Below are 20,436 nucleotides of genomic sequence, written 5' to 3' on the forward strand. Positions count from 1 at the left end.
TGTGCTCCTCTAAGAGTGATCTAAGGGCCTTATGATGATAATCACAACGCAATACACGCCTGACCTGACTTCTATGCAGTTCAGGATCAACCACCGTATTGAAGTCCCCACCAAGCAGAATATTAGGATTATTCAAATCTAAAAGAGTCTGTGCCACCATTCTGAAAAAGGAACCATCGTCCACTGAAGGAGCATACACATTGCAGAGAGTTAATAACTCCCCCTGAATCTCAACCAACAATGCAATCATCCTACCATCTTTATCCGTACATTCCTTCAAAATTTTAACTGGTAGTTTCTTACGAAACAAAATGGCCACACCCCTCGACCTTGATGAAAAGGAGGATCCATATGCAGAACCCACCCACTCCTTTTCCAACCTAGAAATTTCATCCGCTAAAATGAGTCTCCTGTAAAAAACAGATGTCAGCATGCATGTCCTGTAACATATGAAACACTTTCTTTTTCTTTAACAAATTATTGACCCCATTCACATTCCAAGAGACAACACACAGGTCATTAACAGTCCCGCCTGTGAACGAAGTCGCCATTATAACCTGAAGGTCTGGAACATCAAAACCAAAAATAGAACCAAAAAAACTAAAAGGAAGACGCACATAAATATGAACAAAAAACAAAGAATAATAAACAAAAAGAATAGATAAAACAGCAAAGTCTTTTCAGCCCAAACAAAAATTGAAACAACATTCAGAACCATTCCCAGGACCCCTCCCAAGTCACAATAGAAAAACAATGCAACGAAGTTACCCTTTCCAATAAAAACTAAAAAGAGTGCATAAGTGAAATCCACAAAATAACCCACAAAAACCCCCGTCCCCCAACCACCAATGAAAATAATCTATATATTCCAGACTAAAACTAGAAACTCCAAGATAAGGCATCAACAACCAAACCCCCCAGAAGTGTAAGGAATTCACAAACCCGCAGCCATCAATGTACCACTTACCAAACAGTAATGCAGAACTGTGAAAGAAATAATTAAGGTCATGGTATGCAGCATACAGGAGGGACAAAAAGAATGCCAAACATTTCACCACCCATCAGGCACTATGCTAAACAAGTGACCGTTGCCAGAACAATCAGTCATTGCCCCATCCAGTGAAAATATCCAAAAATATAACAGAATGAGAACAGGTGAACGAACCATTAAAGAGACATGGCAATCCTTCATATTAAGTGACATTCCCACCGTTTTTGGCACAGCCATGAAACATCAGCCCAGATAAATAACTTAAGGGTCTAAGCCTGAAGGTGAATAATGAGGTCCAGGACCCATAACATCCAGTTTGTCCATAAAGATGGTGGCTGTACAGCTGATGGGCCTTGGGTGATCCAGAGGGACCGACTCATGGACTGGCCTGCAAACTATTGTCCGCATAAGCCTGGGACCAAAATCATCCAATGTCCGTGTGCCCAAAGACCTCCAGTGCAAGCAACTGAACTTCAAGATTGCGAGTAGGTCCTTGCATGCCACCGCTCTGTTTACACGTGCAGGTGGGGTGCCGGAGGTGCCCAGGCGTGCCAATGTGAGCGCAGCCAGACCAAACAGGGAGGAATGCCGAAGGCGCGTACTGAATCGTTCCAGTCCCGTAGACATCTCCTGCGCCCACTATCAACTCCCAGCCGATCACTGCAGTACATACCTCACAAGCTTCCAAGTCCGTTCCAATCCCCTATCCAGCCGATGTAGACAACAACCCCCAAGCAGTTCCATATGGTCGTTTCCAGCTCAGACCACTGCCGACCGTGACCGCGTAATTGGTTTAGGAGCAATCCGCCCCTTCTGTTCCGAACGAAATGCTGCCCGATCAGCTGACTGGACGTCTTGCACGTCGCACGCCACACGCTGACTGGTTCCTTCCTCTAACCACGGCTGCAGCGCTGCAGAGCACAGACCGAAGCCGCGAGAACAACAATACGAATCCACCGCGAGTCACACAGTTCTCGCAACACAACGAAAGCCTGAAGGAGTTCCAAAGTATTTTCAAAAAATTAACTGCCATGTCCAATCGGCGCCATCTTTATGAACGTTCAAACATATCAAACATTGTAAAAAATACAAAAAAGATGAATCAGAAAATCTGAAAGTCATGGTGGGGGGTGGAAAGGAAATTCAAGATCATTCACTGGCAAAGGCAGGCACAGGAAGACCCCTTTTTAAAAGTATCCAACCAATCAAGTGCCTGAGCAGGATCAGATGTGCTCTTTTCTCCATCAGGAAACACAATAGTAAGGACACTATTTCTACTGAGAAAGGACCTCAAAGAGAGCTGTTTAGCCAAGTCTTTAGCTCCCTTAAATGACCTCCTCAAGAGCAAGACTTCCTTAGGATAGTCTGGGTAAACAAAGATGGATTTACCTTTGAAGGAGGCATTTCCAACCATTCTGGCAGCTTTCATCAAGCGTTCCTTTGATCTTAGATTAATAAAGGAAACCAAAACATGCCTTGCCTTGCCCCAGGTGTTTACCAATCCTAAAGATATTATCAATGTTTTCAATCTTGATTGCATTACAATGAAAACTGTCTTTAAAAACCTGAAAAACCAGGGAAGGCAGGTCCTCATCATCACCAGAGTCCTCTACTACAACCAATCTGATGTTTCTTGCTCTAATCCTCAGCTCCAATTCCAGGCGTTGTTCTTTTTCGTTTTTCAAATCAGACCTCAGATTCTTGTAAGCTTGAAAGCTGCCTGCTATCTCAGAGCTCATAGATGAGGAAGATTTCTCCAACTCAGTGACCCTGCCATCCAATTATCCAGTTTTCAAATTGAGCTCAGCCATATTCAGTTTAATATCACTAACATCTTGAGCCACCTGAAGAATGGTCTTGTATACATCTCCAAGGCTTGGGGTTTCCTCCATCTCAGGAACCTGCTTGGATTTCTTTGAGGCAGGGTTTTCTGCTTCACCAATCTTCTTCTTGGAACTCGTTACAATTTCTTTATAAATGTCTTCAGGGAGAGGTCCAGAGCAGTTGAGTTAACCTGCTACTCTGCTGCCGGCCATTCTAGAACGAAGCCTCGTCTGCCCCTGCATGCCCACCTTCTGAAATACCATATAAGGTTTCTATCCCTTCATCCTCTAGTAGCACCCTGTCTGTTCCCGGCCATTTTTGCTTTAGTATAGTGATGAGCGAGGCTATGTTACGCGTTGTCCTTCATGTATACCTTTCTCTGCTGCGACTGCCCTCTCGCAATAAATCATCCACCTTTCCCACTCGCATGAGCTCCTAAAACCTCCTCACATTTAATCCGAGTTGTGATACTTCCTCTCTTAATGTCACTAGTGGGATCTGAGGGGAGTAGGGTGTGTCCTTCTCTAGAAAGCGCATGGCCCTATGCCATACCATCTTGCCTAGAGTCAGCAACAACGGGAGTTGCGAAACCATCTGCACCGCCATCCAGATCTCCACCTTTAGGCAAAATGGGGTACATGTTGACTGTAGCAAACGCGTTTCTTGGGACTGCTCATCCGACAACCAACTCGTAACGTAGTGCAGCTGGCACGCCAGAAAATATGCCTCAAAGTTGGGTACTTTAATACTTTCCTGATCATACGGCCTCTGTAATTTTATCAGTGCCATCCTGCATCTTGAGTTATGTCATTGAAAGCTACGGGATATTGTGTAGAGTTTCTTGAAAAAAACCTTAAGTATATTGAACGGGATGTTCGTAAAGAAATGTAGAAGCCGAGGGAGTACCACCATCTCTAACAATGCTGCACTGCCCATCACTGAGAGCGGTAACCTGGGCCAGAAAATCATAGATTTCTCGATATTTTCAACCACATTCATCATGTTCTGTGCGTATTCTGTCTTGGGATCATGAAAGATGTGTGCTCCCAGATACCTGATGAATTCACTTCCCACTTGATCGGCAGTACTGGTAATGTGTTCAGCGGTTTCCCTTTATACTCAGCTAAGGGGAACAAACAAGATTTCTGTGCATTAATCGTAATACCGGATACATCCGCATATCTCTCGAGCACGTCCAAGATATACTGCAAGTTGGTTTCAGGGTGCTGTAAATATAACATATCATTGCGTATAGAGAAATCAGATTATTGGTGCTCCTTACTACTATGCCTGCTTCCCGATATTCTTGTCTAAGATATGCTGCTTGTGGCTCCAAGGCCAGAATAAATAAAATAGGTGACCATGGACAACCCTGCCTCGTGCTTTTCTCCAGCAGCCATTGATCCGAGATGTGGACTCCCGCCTTGACCCTCACTATTGGGCTGCTATACAGCAACCGCACCCACCTTATGTATGTGAGCCCTATGCCGAACCTCTGCAGGGACCGCAAGCAGACATGGCCATCTGACCGAGTCAAGTGCTTTGACCACATCTAACGAGGCCACTGAATACTGACCTGAACTGTTTTGGGTGTGATCAATGATCTGGTGTAGTCTCCTTAAATTGTATGTGATATTCCTGACTGGTCTGGGTGTATTAGCTTAGATATTGCCGGTTTAAGCCTGTTGGCCATTAAGGCTGTTAATATTTTCCCATCTTGGTTAAGCAGAGACAGGGGTCTATATGCTCCGCAGTCTGCCGCTGGCTTATTGGGCTTCGATAGCGTAACAATAACTGACTCTCGTGACGACATTGGTAACATGCCGATTTCAAGTGCCTCATTTAATATGGCTAATAACGGGGGTACTACATCTGTTATGTATTGTTTATAGAATTTGCTGGGTAATGCATCCCTCCCTGCGGCCTTGCCAGTCGGCAACCCTCTGATGGTAGTTTCCAGCGTCTCTTTAGTTATGGGGGCTTCCATCTGGTTCGCTCTCTCTGCATCTAAGTGTGGGAAATCTATCTGTTCCAGGGCTTCATCTTTGCCCCAGGATAGTATTGCCAATGTCTGTGTATAGCTCTTGATAATACTCCTGAAAGCGCTTGTTTATGCTATCCTGAATCATATGGACCACACCGTTTCCTCCGGTGATCTCCCTTATCATTTCCCGTTTATGTTCGCTTTTGCACAACCATGCCAACGGACGCCCGGCTTATCTCCTTCGGCATGTTGCCTTTCTACATATTTCCTGTAGTTCAGCATGCCTAGTCTGAGTGAGCTCTCGGGCCTGGTCCTCAGTCGTGTCTCCTGCATTCTTAAGACTTCCAATTTGGCTTCGGCCCTATGCAAATACCTTTCAATTTCAGCCTGCATTCCTTTCGCTTTATCAATCGCCGTCCCTCTTATCACTACTTGAAAGGCTTCCCCCAGCATGCCCACTGATTTAACACTCTGTGTTTTATAAAATGCTCTTTCACCCCCTCTCGAGTTCCCTGAACATTTGATCTCTTAGCAATTCACTTCTAAGCCTCCAAGTCGGTATACGTGCCCTGGGAGGGGTGGGGGGGGTACCTGCCATGTGACCACCAAAGGAGCGTGGTCTGATGGTACCCATGCTTTGTATTCAGCCGTCATAAACCCACCCAGCGTCTCGTCTCCCATGAAGACAGTCTAGTCTGGTACCTAAATCATTGGCCATATAATGGGAATAACCTGGAACTTTGTGTAGTGTCCTCCATATGTCCACTAAATTGAATGCCCGTAAACAAATATTTGAGCCCTTAGCCGCAGGGCTTGGGTGTTTCTGTTTATTGTCTGATATATCAAGTTCTGGGTGCAGTGTACAATTGAAATCACCTCCCCATACTACTGCATCATCTCTATATGAGCCGATACAGGGGTATAACATGTGGAAATAGGCTGCTGCATCGTGATTTGATGCGTAAGTGTTAATAATGTACATACCTCTCCCTTCCAAAAGTCCCTGCACTATTATCAACCTCCCCCCCCCCCCACCCCTCTGCGAAGTTCCCAAGAACTTTAAATGGTATTGTCAGTGCTATCCATATTAGGACCCCTCTGGCGTATGCAGAATACGATGAGCCCAACTTTGTCCCCCTCCATTTTCGGCCTGCAACAGACCGTTTCTCTGCTGTGAGATGCGTTTCCTGCAGGAGCGCTATATCCATTTTATGACGCCGTAAATAAGTCATTACCCTCTGTCGTTTAATGTAACTACTTAGTCCCCAGACATTCCATGAGGCTATTCTAAGTTCACTCATAAGTTGCAGTTCCCCCATCATATGTTAACGTTCCTCCATGTAGCAGCAGTCCATCATACATTTCTTGTGTGGATCCATAGGCTAACCCCCAACTAACTATCCCAACTCCCACCCCCATGCCCTCCCCCAACAATTGCCCAGCTCAATACCTTGTGCTCAGGCATCTCTGCTTCTCCCCCCCACCGCCTGTCCTCGTGTCTGGGTGCAGCAGGCGGATATGTAACTGGTAGTATCCGGAAACAAATCCACTCTTCGGTGAAGAACACCTCCCCACAGTGAATTCCCGGATGGGAACTACTTCACTGGCTCCTGTTTCCGCAAAGGTATTGGTGTGAAAATTGTTCAAACTAGAAAGTCGCTCCTCTCCACAAGCCATCTGCTGGGTCTGGTAACCTCCTTGCCAGTCCTCCGTAGGTTGCCACCATGCATCCCCTTCATCCGGCGTTTGGTCGCCCCCTCCTGTTGCCATGTTTTCCACATACATCCATTTGTGGGCATCCTCCAGGGTATCGAAGAAGATGGCCTTTCCTCTGCTTATTACTTTCAGCCGTGCCGGATACAACAGCATGTACTTGAGGTTTGCCTCTCGCAGCCTCCCCTTTAGCGATGTAAACTGCATCCTCTGTTTTTGTACCTGCAGGGTGTAGTCTGGGTACGCAGTAATAGTGGCTGAAGCGCGCTGAATCGTGCCGCCTTTAAGGAAGTTTCACAAATCCTTTCTCTATCTTTGTAATTTAGAATCCGTGCTATAATGGGTCTTCGCGCAGCTCCCAGTGGTGGTTTCCTCATCGGGGCTCTATCTACCCTTTCTACAGTGAAGCCCTGGGAGAGGGTACCTGGGCCAATTTCTTGTAGCAGCATAGCCTCAATGAAATTGGTGAGATTCGTGCCTTCCTCTCCTTCCGGGAGTCCAATAATTTTGACATTGTTACGTCTGGCTCTTCCATCTGCATCTTCCACTCTGCCCTCCAGGTTCCTCACTTGTTGCTGTAGTATTGACACGTGCCTCGAGGTGTCCTTCAGGCTAGCAGTGTTGACTGCAACTTCCTTTTCTAGGACTCTGGCATGTTCTACAAGTGATCGTACATCTTGCCGCAGGAGGTTAACATCCAGGCTGATGGCATCCATTTTGGACTCCAGTGCTATTTTCAGGACTGCTTTGGCATCTAGAACTTACTGGTCTCCCTTCTTTTGGTACTGTTCTCCGTGTAAAGCTGGGGTTGCCAGCGTGGCGTTCTCCGTCACACTTGTAGATTTAGTGAAATTGTGTACCGTAGGTTGCTTTGATTTGTTCTTCTCATGATTAGTTAACTCAGTGCCGGTTCTCTTGTCTCTATTTATTCCGCCCTAGTTAGTCAAGTCCTATTATTGGAGGGAGGCTGCCTCAAACAACTTGTGCTGTAATGTTCTCATCCCTGATGGTAATTTGCACCTGCTCAGTGCGCCCTGTCCTGATCAATGGCTGGTGTGGTATTTCCCTGCACAGAGGTGGGTTGACGGCCAGTTGCTTGTCACCCCTGAGGTGGTGTCCATTGTACTTTGATCGTACCCAGCCTGTGGCTCTTGCGCCCTTTTGGGCCCCTCTTTGTCCTGCTGGCCAATTCGCTTTGCAACCCACTCCTATTGTTCCAGTGTGGTATCCCATGTGCCACAGCTATGCTACAACACTAACCTGCGTGCATTTGTTCTTATCGGGCCTTGATTTATGGTCCAGCTTGTGCCTCTGCTAGTCCCCGCTTTAGGTTCTTGTCTGCGGGGACGTGTTGTATTAACCTTTGCATGATATCTACCAATTTGAGTGACCGTAATTGGCTAGAAGTCAAATCATCGATAGATGACCTCTGCAAGGAGCTCCTCCCCTGCCGGAATTCTATTACTGTGTCTTCAAGAGGGAATCCTGTATTATGGAATTTCAGAAAAGTTTCTAATTTCTATGCCAAACTTGATGTACTTTGTTTATAACGGCAGAGCTCCCCAGGTTCCTCTTGCTCCTAATAATAACTTTTAACATGTTTATTTGAGATATGCGATCAGCCTTTGTTAAAACCCCTAGAAAAACTTTGCATGACCCTAAGATGCATTTTTTTAATCCCTGTTAGCTCTGAAAAAAGAGAATTGAAAACACAGATTCATTCCTTGGGAGGAGCAGATTGTCGGGAAGCAAATCTACATGCTTAGTTGCCAAACTTGAAAAGAGATACAAGAACTAGATAAAATCGTTTAAACAACAAATGCTGATTAATGATTGCCAACATTTTGGAAAATCTTATTCAGAGGCAAGATGAAGACTTTTCGCGTATATTGTATAAGGGGACAGTTAACCAGCCCCTGTTGGAATGTGACCCTATAAGAGAAGAAAGTTGGCACTCTCAATGCCCCCAATGCTACCCAATTATAAATATAAAGATGCATATCTGTTTCCAGACCAGTCTACGAAGGGGCAATAACCTCTTATGATTGAGGAAAATGCCAAGGAGCTAATCTCGAGAGCCAAAGGTTTTCGGGCCCGTGACCCTGATGGGCTCTCAAATATAGTTTTAAAGACATCCCCTGATTTGTGGGCAGGGATACTTGCCTACTTATTTAAAAAATTTTACAGCCAAATGTTACCTAGGTCTTGGTCGGAGGAGATAGTCTGATGTTTAAGAGAGATGATTGTATGTCTCCAATAAGTTATCATCCACTACATAGTTGGAATTTCTTTAGCAAAATATTTGCTTTGATTATCTTGAAGGAACTACTTAGCTGGACTGCCTCTTTGGGCATTTCGCTATGTGAATAGGACCCTCCTGTGGTCTGCTTGTGGCTTGGATCCTGATCCATTTAATATAATTCAACTTAATTATTTTATTAGTGTCCACGTAAAAATGTCTTCACAAGGAAACCTATCTGCCCAGGTACAGACATTTGGAGGCTTGAGTCAGAGATGCGTGCTGGCTTCCTGGCTCGTCAACCTCTACCTGTCTGATCTGGCAACTGCATTTGGTGGCCCATGATGACGATATACTCTTATTTGACAGTACACCTATTGGTTTGCAAAGGGCTCTTAACTGTCTTAATACATACTTAACGAACAAATTAGAACCAAATACTGCAAAGACAAACATATGTTTTTTGGGGAGAGAGAATCCATAATTCTAAATGGAACTTACATGGCTATAACCTAGAAACCAATGCAAGATTGGTATTTAGGGTTCCACATTTTTAATAAATCCACTTGCCTTCTAATATAGTTATTTTTAAGAAAGAAGATTTTGTTACTTGCCGACCAAGTGAAGAGAATAATAAAAAAGTTCTATTGATTTTCATTGATCCCACTTGTATGTTTATATAAAGCAAAAGTCATTCCGTCCATAATTTATGATGATTGGGTATTTCTTCCCCGATTGGAAGGAATTTTGTGGAAAAAGAATTTGTTCTTTCAAAAGTGTGTGCCAATAACTCTAATTAAACGCTGGTTGGGTGTTACTTCATTAGGGGCATGTGTAAAATGGAATAGGTTGATCAAAAAATTCTCTCCTTCCCACCAAATTCTATGTTTGAAGTCCTGTCCTATGCTTATCTACTAATTCGAACACACTTGAATGAACTAACATCCAAATGCAACAGGATTCTGAATGACTTGGGGATATCTCATGCTTATTTCAAAAGTAATAAATTCAGGGTAGAAGACAGGCTACAGGAAGCCAATTGGATCCATACAAATGGCCCACTTTCGAAAGTAAAATGTTATAAACCCGACTACTTGAAATTCAAGGAAAATGGGGACTCTCTGATTACTTGATGTGCTTTCCCTGTTTTAAGATGGTTTGAATATACTTAACAATGGTGAAATCTGTGATATCCGTTCAGGGATGGTTCCAGTGTTCAGATCATGTAGTTTCTGTAACGGAAGGGGTCAGCCTGAATCATGGTCTCATAGCCTTAGGAATTGTGGTGGAGCCTTGCAGTTAAGAATGCTTTTATTTAGTAAAATGTGTAAATCTTTTTTTTTTTATTTTTTTTTTTTGTTAAATCTTCTCAGAACTTCTGGTTTAGGTTAATTGATAGTTCGACTACATCATTGACTATTGCCGTCAGTAGACTCGCCAAGGAAATAGTTGCTTTAACAATTCGTTAATGTAGTTTTTGGTTTTAATCTTCAAAAATGTAAATGTCGGAGAGGCCACCGCATGGTGCACGGATGTCGGACGCCTGAATGTGTACTCCCGACCCGTTCCGGAAATTGGCGTGGCTTGAGCCCCCACTTCCTTACCCCCAGAGAAGTTGGACTACAGGGACTGTTCTGCGGAGAACCCCCAGACCCGTGGGGTGAAAAAGGCGGACCGTTTGGTGGTCGAGGAGCAGAGATCCGAACCACCCAGCAGACAGCAGGAAGACGAGAAGAGCTTTCCCTGCCCGCTACGTTCGGAGCGGGTGGCGTGAGAGGCCAGGAGTCCTTCTCGTGGCCAGGCGGGAGGACCACACAGCAGTCCACCCGAGGAGCCCTGCTCCACTGGCCCAGCGACCTGTAGGTGGGTGTCCCCAGCCCTGGAAGACAACCCCCTCCCCCCACAGCACCGCGCTCCTCGACCTAGCAGGTCGAACACGGAGAGTGCACTCCGGGTGAACTCAGGGCCCCCCAGGACACACTAAGTTAGCCAGACATTGACAGTGGCACGGGGAGAGCCATGAGCAGGCCACCCATGAAATTACCGGCTGGAGTGGGTAGAGGGGGGGAAGAAGGCCTGAAGCCCAGAGTTGGAGGAGAATGCTTCATAGGGTGCCTCGGACTGCCTTTGGTTCCGAGGTGAACACGGACAGAGGGAGGTGGTGGTGCCCGGTAACTGGGCGTGTGCCCCTCTCCAGAGTGCCGTGACACGCAAGAAGGTGCCACGGCTGAAGGGCTCCTGGAGTGAACTGGGAGATGCCCCCATAAAATGACTGGAAGAACAACTCCACAGGACTGCGGAGGAGGAAGGTCACCCTCCCCCCCCTGGTGTCCCAGGGCTAAGAGATCAGGGAAGGGGTCAGACCCCAGAAAGGACGCAAAAGGGCACACGGGCGGGCCGCCTCTGACAGCGGCAATACGAGGAGGTACTGTGTGTAATGGGCACAGGAGTATGACGAACCGGAGAGCGCCCAGGGGTCTTGTGACTTGCAGAGGATACAGGGAGAGCCATAAGGATCCAACGAGGTGTGTGCCTGCCTTCAGGCTGGAACTCCCCATAGGTTGGCCATGGTGCAACAGGGGGAGGAAGTCGCACAGGGCCTCACCCAGGAGGTTGGCGCCCGATGGTGGGTCGGAGGAGCGCCTTTCCCACAAAGGCACCAGATATGGACCGTTGCCCACAACCTATTGGGGATCGCTCATGTGGAGAGCTGTACCTTAACCGCACAAGTGAAGCCGCCCCCCCCCCCCCCAACAACAGATAGGAACCCAGGAAAATCCCAAAAGAGTGCGTTAGTTGGGGTAAGGTGACACATGGACTGGGCATCGAGGCTATCAGGCTACGGATATACCCTGAGGGTTAACACAAGGAGTGCTGAGCAAAAAGGAGCCATGAGGGTGTGGGGAGGGGGGGGGGGCTCCTTTGCCACGAAAAAGGATGTGGCCTCAATAATGGACGAGATCAGATGCATGACGGCAGACATTGTTGGGAATGTCGATAAGATCACACAGAGGATCGATAAGATAGAGGAGAAACTTCAGGAGGGAGGTGGATGACCTTCAGAACAGAGAAAGGAGGAATAATCTCAGGGTCTTTGGGATAGCAGAAAAAGAAGGCGAGACCGAGAGAGACCTGAAAAAGAATATGTATGAGATTACGAAACTCGTTTTTGGAAATTACTCATAGACAAGTACAAAATTGCGGGGATACATAGAGCCGGAGGCAACTCTGGGGGACCCCAATCCTTCCCCACCCTCTTCCACAACTACCCGGATAAGGTCAAAATTCTTGAGAGAGCAAAGAAGGTAGGGCCTGTCACCTACGGGGCCAGAATCACTATTTTTCAGGACCTATCCTCCCAGACCGTTGCGAAGAGAAGACTTTGCCAGCCCTTCACCAAATGGCTAAACGACAAGCGTGCATTATACAGATGGGGCTTCCCATTCGCAGTCTCTTTTGAAATCTACAGTTTCAAACACAAGCTGGTAACGGAGGAGGAGATCAACGGAGCTAAGAGAACTCATGGGAGACGCAGAGGCCCCTTCAGGCTCACAAGAGGCCAACACCGAGGGAAGACCGTGGCAGATCAAGGGCCCAAGAGAAAACTCTATTCCCGGGGCCAGAAAGTACAGAAGATTGAATGCATCCCTGGCGGTTGAATCCTAAGCGGCACTAGGCGCAGACTTACAATTGTTAAACTTATCCTCAGGCCTGGGCAGAGGGAGGTAGTTTCATTGAGGGGACTGACTTCAGCGGACATGCACAAGAGGTAACCTCTGGGGACCGAGGGGGGGTTTGGGGTAAGTGAAGGTTGAGAAATTGTTTGATGTGGGTGTCGTGGGGAGGGGAGGAGGCTCAAAGACTCAAAGGTGCAAGTGGAGACAACCTGAGTACCGGGTCAAGCTGGTGGTTCGGCCACATCCTAGGATATTTCTAGGGTGTGAGACGTGCGCCTGGGGGTTTGGGGGAGGATCCTGGGGAGAGGGTGAATGGGGGGACTTTGGCTCTTAACCTTATTGAATGTTTGTTGGGTTTGTGATAATGTTTGCATCTTACAGAGGCATTGCAAATGGAGTAAAGGGGGCTCTGATCGTGGAGCAACGTGATGGCTGCATTAGTTGATGGGCAGCAAATGGGTTCCCTGAGGGTTGGTACACTGAATGGTGAGGACCTTAATTCCCCAAAGAAGAGAGCTTTGGTGGCCAGGGAATTCCGTTGTTCAGGGTTGGACATCCTCTTCCTTCAGGAAATGAAATTCATGAAGGGGGAGAACGGAGGAGCGCGAGTGGCATGGTGGGCCTGGAATTCTCTGGGTCTCCAGCCCCAGCAGGAAAGCGGGAGTGGGCATCCTGGTACATAAGGCACTCAGAATGGTGTTAGTGAAGGTTTGGTCAGACGTGGAGGGGAGGGCACTCCTGGTCAGACCACAAGCTGGTCACAGTGGACTGGACTGGCTGGGGATGAATCCTAAGGGCTCGAGATGGTGGTCTAACTAATCCCGGATAAAAGATTGTGTTCCAGGAGGAGCTGCAAGCATAAACTAAGGCATTCTTCACTATAGATCACACAGAAGAAGTAGCAAAGAGTTGTTGGGAGGTGGGGAAGGCGACCTTATGAGGAATCCTAATTAGAGAGGCAGCCAGGGGTGGACTGGGAACCAAAAGAGGCCCTGGAAATAATGTTCAAAGTGGGCCCATATTACACATTTTCAGCAAGCCCAAACCCTTTTCCTTTGGGAAAATTTTGAAATAAAATAGGTAACCACAAAAAGAGGCCGATGATGCAGAGGCCTACTGGGAAATCTCCACAGCTCTCTACAGGCAAGTCCACCCCTGCCTTCACCAGTGCTCTCTCGCCTTTGCCGCTATTCTATGGCAATAACCCCCTGCTCACTCATGCCTACCCCCATTTTGCAGTTGCCCATATCTCGCAATGCTCTTATGCTCGCAGACCTGCTCTTATGTCCTTGAACTGTCACTCTCACCCAGACTCTTTACCATGCAGCACACACCCCTTACCGCTCACTTCCAACACTCTCTTAGTCATTCTCTCACTCTCCTTCAGTCTTGCTAGCTCACTTTCGCTCCAATTGTGCCACACTCTAACCTACACTTACACCCACGCTTGTAGTATCGGGGATGGTAAGAAGACATCTGGATTCAGGTAAGGCACAGGAGACTTGTATATATAAAAGGCGAAAGTTTATTTATAAGTTAGAGTTACAGGGCTAGTTATATAGAAAGGCAGGGAGCTAAACAGATGACATCCTTTCATTAAGGTTCTCCCATCCTGTGTCCCCAACTGTAGTTCTTGGAACCCTCAGGTCCCATCACATTCCATATGACATAGCTGTATTCTACTAGCAGCACTGTGTGCACCCAGTGCAAATAGATAGGTACAATACTACATGCCCCATATGATGTATGAGTGCTCCCCCTCATGTCTATCCTAATCACACATGGGGTTGGGGGCCCCCTGGTGAGAGCCAAAACAGGCTGAGGCACCCATGTGGTGCATTCATTAAAATGGCAACACTGATGAAGTAAATAGCTGCCGATTGACACAAGACTGCGAGCCAGCATGGAGCTTAAACACTAAAGGCCCACTGAAGCTCTCTAAACCATTCTTTGCTAGCAAGGGGCTAATGTGAAGGAACCAGTGTTGGAAGGCAATGCGGTGATAACACTTCTGTATGTCGCAAGGAGGGAAGAGAAAATGCAGCTTGTTTTGCGAGCACTACAAAGCACACATTTTAAGGCCCAGAACGAAAATAGATTAATAACTATTTTGCCGTGTTACTAGACTGCGGCCTGGTAACATGGGGGCAGTTCTTTGGGGCGGGGTGGCCTGAGGCCCCTTTCATTTGAAAAGATTGAAAGGCCCGACACCCTCCCTGCCACCACCCCTAATTGCTGTGCCTCCCTTCTTCTCCCTCGATCGCACTAACCTTCCTCTCACCCCCCAACGACTCAAAGCACTACCCTGCCCTTCCCCACCTCCCCCCAAGCAAGCAGTATGCACGAGCGACGATCTGTGCAAGAACTCACGTTGTACAAAGAAGTGCGCGGATGGAACCAACCAGTGGACAGACGCCCCCAGTTCCCCACATATAATAAACAGCATGTAGAACCCACTTCACGCCAGGGAGCAGGGTTGAGGCTGCATTGTGTCTAAAGAGTCAGAAAGGGAAACGTGGGGCAGTTTACAGACATTACCAGTAAATAAAAAGAGGGATGTGCATTTAAAACAAATGCACATAAAAGGTAATGGCATGACAGGGGTGCAGCACGGGAAGAAAGCATCTGGTCAGTCAGGCATATTACACTATAGGGCTCGATGTAAGGGCGCACAGTGGGCACATGTGAGCAGGCATTGTGAAGTAGGTGGCCACCAACGCCATCAAGTTTCCAGAGAGGTATCAACAAAGCTCAAAAAACCCATCTCCTGCATGCCTCCAATCCTACCACCCCCACCGTATCAACCGTAATCAATTACACAAAACAAGGATTCGGTCTTTTCGTTTATTTCGAGACAGTTTAGGCACAAGGTTAGCTTTTTTTCCAATTTGCGAAAAATCTATAGTGGTCATTGTAACGTGGTGACAGGTTGAGGATCTCATGTCCCCAATCAGGAGTGCAGAAAGCAAGGGATGTCGGCCTATCTTGCCGCTGTGTATGGAGGTGGAGGGGAATTCTTGCAGCCTCACCACCTGACCTAGGCTAGCGCCTCACAATGACATGAAATGTTAGTGGAAAGAACATATTGCACTAAAATCATTGTCCATAGCAAGGGAGCCGTCACAAAAAAGAAATCCAACTACGGCAAAACGCACCCAACAACTATTGGGGGGAAGGAATGGTTACCTTATGAGCCTCTTTGGCTATCTGATGCTAATCTGCATGGGTCCCTTAACAGGACAAAGCTGACGCAGTAACAGACACTCAGGTGTCACTTATAGGTGTAAGGTGCCCCTCCCCATTACCTACCCGGATGTGTGGTGGTCACCAGATGTCTCGGCTCTGACATGCGGTCCGGCCCTGGAATCTTTCCCATGTCACAAATACAGAAAACGCGTATCGTCTTGTACCAAACAAAGTGTTGCTAAGCATGATTCCTGTCTTTTGCAAAGCACCAGAAGAAAGAGTGACAATCACCCAATCCTTACCTATTCAGAACTGCGGCCCTTAGCCAGTGCACCCAGACAGCCTAAAGCCGCAGACTCGCAGCAGGTCGTGCAGTTCAATGTGCTCTGCTGAAAGGATGATGCAGCTCGTTGCTGGAGCTTTGCAAGGCGAGGCCGCACCTGCGCATTATATGCAAGCACACTGGGACATTTGCGGTTACCTATTTATGCCCGGTGCCTCCAACAAAGCGCAGGCGCACCTCCCCAAATCCATGGGCAGAAAGAATCATGCAAACAAACTACACCCAGGATGGCTGGCCCGGGTGTGATGTCCCCTGCCCCACGTGCCCGGTCAGGCTATGTACCACCACCATGCCTGACTGGCAGTGGCTACTCAGCCCCAAACAAACTGCTCGGCAGAGATCATGACTCTAAGTCACAGAAGCTGCAAAATGAAAAGTAAAAAGCACAAGAAAACAAATTGAAATTTGTAATTGTAATCACGATTATCAAAATGAACTGAAGCATTTCAAGCAAAGTGTGTTTTCATTATCTATGTATCCTTCCGCCAAGAAAATAGGCCCTATGACCTAAGGCCTACCGGGGAAACTCCTGGTATCCCGGTGGGTCAGTTGAGGCCTGGAGGCAACATGGAAAAAGAGGAAGCGAACCTTATTGAACGGGGGTTGCGGGACGAGGTTCACAGGCTGAACTAGCTGGCACAGTAAACACTGGAGGGAAGGGAAGAATACATGGCCAAAGCCAAGAGGGAAGAGCTGAGATTACTGGAGGAGGGGAAAAATATTCGGCCTCTTGCAATTTCTCAAGCAAAACTTTGAGAAAGGGCATAAGGCGGATGCACTCCTTGCAGCCAGGCTACAGGGACAACGGGCAGAGAGGTGGGTCTCGGAAGTCATTGGGGAGAGAAAATGTACCCGTGTCATCGCCAGAAATTGTACTGGAGGCCTTTGCCTCCTTCTATGAGACTCGATAAATCAGAGTCCTTGCATGCTGAGGGAAGAATTAACACATACCTGTCAGATATCCCATTGTCTAAGCTGTCCGGATCGTAGTCCAGGGACCTGGAGGCCCCATAACCGAGGAAGAGATCGGGCGGGCAGTGGCGCAAATGCCACTGGGCAAGGCACCGGGTGAAAATGGGTCCTCAACAGGGTTTTACAAATCATTCCTTGAGGTCCTACTGCCCTTCATGACAGAGCTCTTCAATAACCTACTTGAGACTGGGGGGGCCCCGGAGTCCTTCTCACAAGCACTCATTATGGTAATGCCCAAGGAGGGGAAGGATCCCAGAACATGCAGGCGTATAGGCCCATTTCTCTCCTTAATATTGATGCCAAAATATACGCCCGGATGCTCACGGCCAGGCTTGAGGAGTACATGCCCGACTGATCCACCCGGACCAGGTGGGCTTCATCTAAGGCCGGCATGGGGCGGACACGATGAGGAAATCACTGTACCTATTACGCAAAGCAACAAGGGTAGCAGGTGACCCTGCCTTCCTCTCAGTGGATGAGGAGAAGGCATTCGAATGGGGTAGAGTGGGACTTTCTAAAAGCGGTTTTGGTTAAATGTGGCATGGGGGAGAGGCTCCAGGGAGGGATCATGGCAGTGTACTCGTCACCTAGAGCTTGTGTTGCTGTTAATGGTGGGTGCTCATGTTGGTTCGCTCTGGTGAGAGGCACCAGGCACGGCTCTCCCTGACTCTTTTGCGCTTTCTCTGGAGCCTCTTGCACAGAGGATCAGGGGGAACCTAGGGTTGAGGGGTTCCGTATGGGAGGGCAGGGGTACAAAATGGCTTTATATGCGGACGACATGTTATTACATGTCACGGGCCCCTTAACTTCAGTGGCGGTCCAACTGATCGAACAATACAGCAGCATTTCAGGGTTCAAGATCAATGGATCTAAGTCGGTCCTCCTCTCGCTGGACAAGAACTAAGACCTAAACTTAGCCAGATTTGCACCCCTCAGAATGTAGGTCACCCTGGGACCACTTAGGTACTTGGAGATAGATGTTACTAGGAACCAAGGAGATTTGAGGCTAATTTCACCCCACTGATGGCCAAACTAAAAGAGGACATGGAAAACTGGAGTAAGCTCCTGGCTTGGCTGTCAATGCCCTTAAAATGGTCCTCCTCCTGAGGATCCTCTATTTGTTCCAAATGCTACCCATTCAGATCCCGGACTCGTTCTTTAAGGAAACCAAGGGCACCATTCTGAAATTCCTGTGGCAGGCAAAGAAAGCGAGGATCCCAGCGGGAACTCTTACTCGCCCAAAAGAAAAACGAGGTGTGGGCCTACCGGATATGTAACTTTGTTACAAGGCCGTGCAACTTAGTCTTAATACCTCACCTAAGAACGCAGCATGACCTCCATTGAGTCGCCCTAGACAATATACACATGCACCCGGCTACTGTTGGGGAATGGCTGTGGGTTCCAAAGAATAGGATACCACGTAGGATCCGGGAACACCCGATTGCGGGAACAGTCTGGTATATTTGGAAACAATGCGCAGAAATGGATGGCGTGACAACCTGTCCCTCACTGTTGGGATCTATGTGGGTAGCGGGAGTCAGAGACGCCATACAAAACTCTGAAAGATTCCAGTCCTAGTTTTAGGCGGGCTTGGAGAGGGTGGGGCATCTCTGGAAGGGGGGTAAATTCATTACCATCCAAGAACTTGAGGAGGCGCTGGGCATAGGCAAACTTCCCGTCTTCCCATACCTTCAACTGAAGGTGGCACTGACAGGGGAGGTATGGAGGGAGCAGATTCAGAGGGGCCTCAACCCATTTGAGAAACTCCTAGACGCCAGAACTGAAGGGAAGGGTCTGATCTCAGCCATGTATAGGGCCCTAGTAGAGCCAGGCAAGGGGTCCATGCACAACAACGGGAAGGGTGGGGGAGAGACATGAAGGGGGGACTGGACCTACCTCTATGGGATTAACTTTGCAGGGGTGTCTCCCGAGCCTCGATATCCTGCCAATACAAACTCCTGCACAAGTGGCAGTATGACCTGGTTAGACTCATAGATGAACCAGAATGTCAGCCCCTTATGTTGGTGTGAATGTGGGCTAAGGGCGGACTACTGGCACATGTGGTGGGAGTGTCTTAAGGTACAAGTGTTCTGGGGTGTATCAAGGAACTGGACGGGATTGTCTGAGAGAAGACACCACTGTTGGTCCTGTTAGGTCTAGAAAAAGTGGAGGGGGAGTGTTCTAGACTTCCTCCGATGGCAGCAGCCGTATTACTAGCAGCTAGGGCATGCCTAACGACTTGTTGGAAAAATGTGCACCTCCGAAGTAAAATAAAAAGAGTGGATTAGTGTGGCCAAAATCATGTATGCCATGGAACAAATAGCAGCAGGGCTTCATGGGGCCGGAGGATTGTTGAAGAAGGCATTGGGTGACCTTGTGAAAAAATCTGACAATAGGAGTAGCCTGAGTTTACACACTGCCAGGGAAATGTAAGGAGAGCAACAGGAGCCCTAGGGGGAAAATTGCATGACGGAAGGTGAATGGACTCCACCCGAAAGGGACCAGTGCATGAAGGGACTGCAATTTATGTGGACAATGCCAATTTTAGACCTCAAGGGGAGTTAGAGGGAAAGAGTCAATGTGCGGGGGTGAGGAGTTAAAGGAGTTTGTTAGTTGTTCTGGACGGCTCAAGATTGCAGACTATTTTGGTCTTGCCATTAGATGTTATGACCCTTGTAACAGTGTTTTTACCAAGTCTGTCATCCTCCTTGATACTTATTGATTGATTTGTTCTAAAAAAAAAATGACTAATTTGAAGAATAAAGTGTAAATGTCATCTCAATTCTGTACTTTACTTTTGTTGATTATTTTTTTCCCTTTTTTAAAAATATAAATGTAAGGTTTTTTAAAACCAAAAAACGATTTAAAAAAATAACATTGGGCATATTGGCGAGTATACAACTTGTATGTTTTAAAAGCTGCCATTATGATATGTTACTTATATTTAATACTGTGCCTATCGTCACTGTACTGTCTTTAAGCACAGAGACGCCTGTGTCGTTCCGAATTGCGACCCGTCCCATGGTGGCATCCAGACCATGGACTGTCTGTGACCCCCACAGCCTCCCCCCCCAGCAACGGCTTTGTTTAAAGGCGGTATTCACATTAAGGACCACACTCTAGGATGCAAGCCTTCCTTTCCTTTATAAGGCCCTTAGGCAGAGGCTATCTAGCATCTTAGGCACAGGCTTGATTTGCTTTCCTGCAATGTGAAGGTGTATTCAAGTTATGCCCAAAGCGGCAGAAGAGCACACTCTCCCGCTTGTTCTCCAAACAGCCAAGTTCTAGAGACCGGAAAGGTGGGAGGAACGAAGGGTGACATTTAGTATGTTGCCCTGCACTGGTCTGACTGGACGTTTGTGAGACCTTTTAATACGTTTTATGGGGATTTTAAAGTTAGGTGAGGCAGGTTGAATTCCTCCATGTATTATTACAAGTTCTCAAATCTCTTGAGAGGGTCATCAGCCAAAGGTAGGTTTTTTAGCACAGATCAGAGAACGCCACTGG

At 47.4% G+C, this 20,436-nt stretch overlaps 1 protein-coding gene across 3 annotated transcripts in view; it reads left to right on the top strand.

The window, feature by feature from the left end:
- The window catches only part of TBC1D12 (TBC1 domain family member 12), a 684,903-nt gene that overhangs the window by 544,035 nt on the left and 120,432 nt on the right, over positions 1-20,436 (top strand). The window lies entirely within an intron of this gene.

Source organism: Ambystoma mexicanum, chromosome 8 (assembly GCF_040938575.1).
Source record: "Ambystoma mexicanum isolate Mex_15411 chromosome 8, UKY_AmexF1_1, whole genome shotgun sequence".
NCBI classification, from domain to species: Eukaryota; Metazoa; Chordata; class Amphibia; order Caudata; family Ambystomatidae; genus Ambystoma; species Ambystoma mexicanum.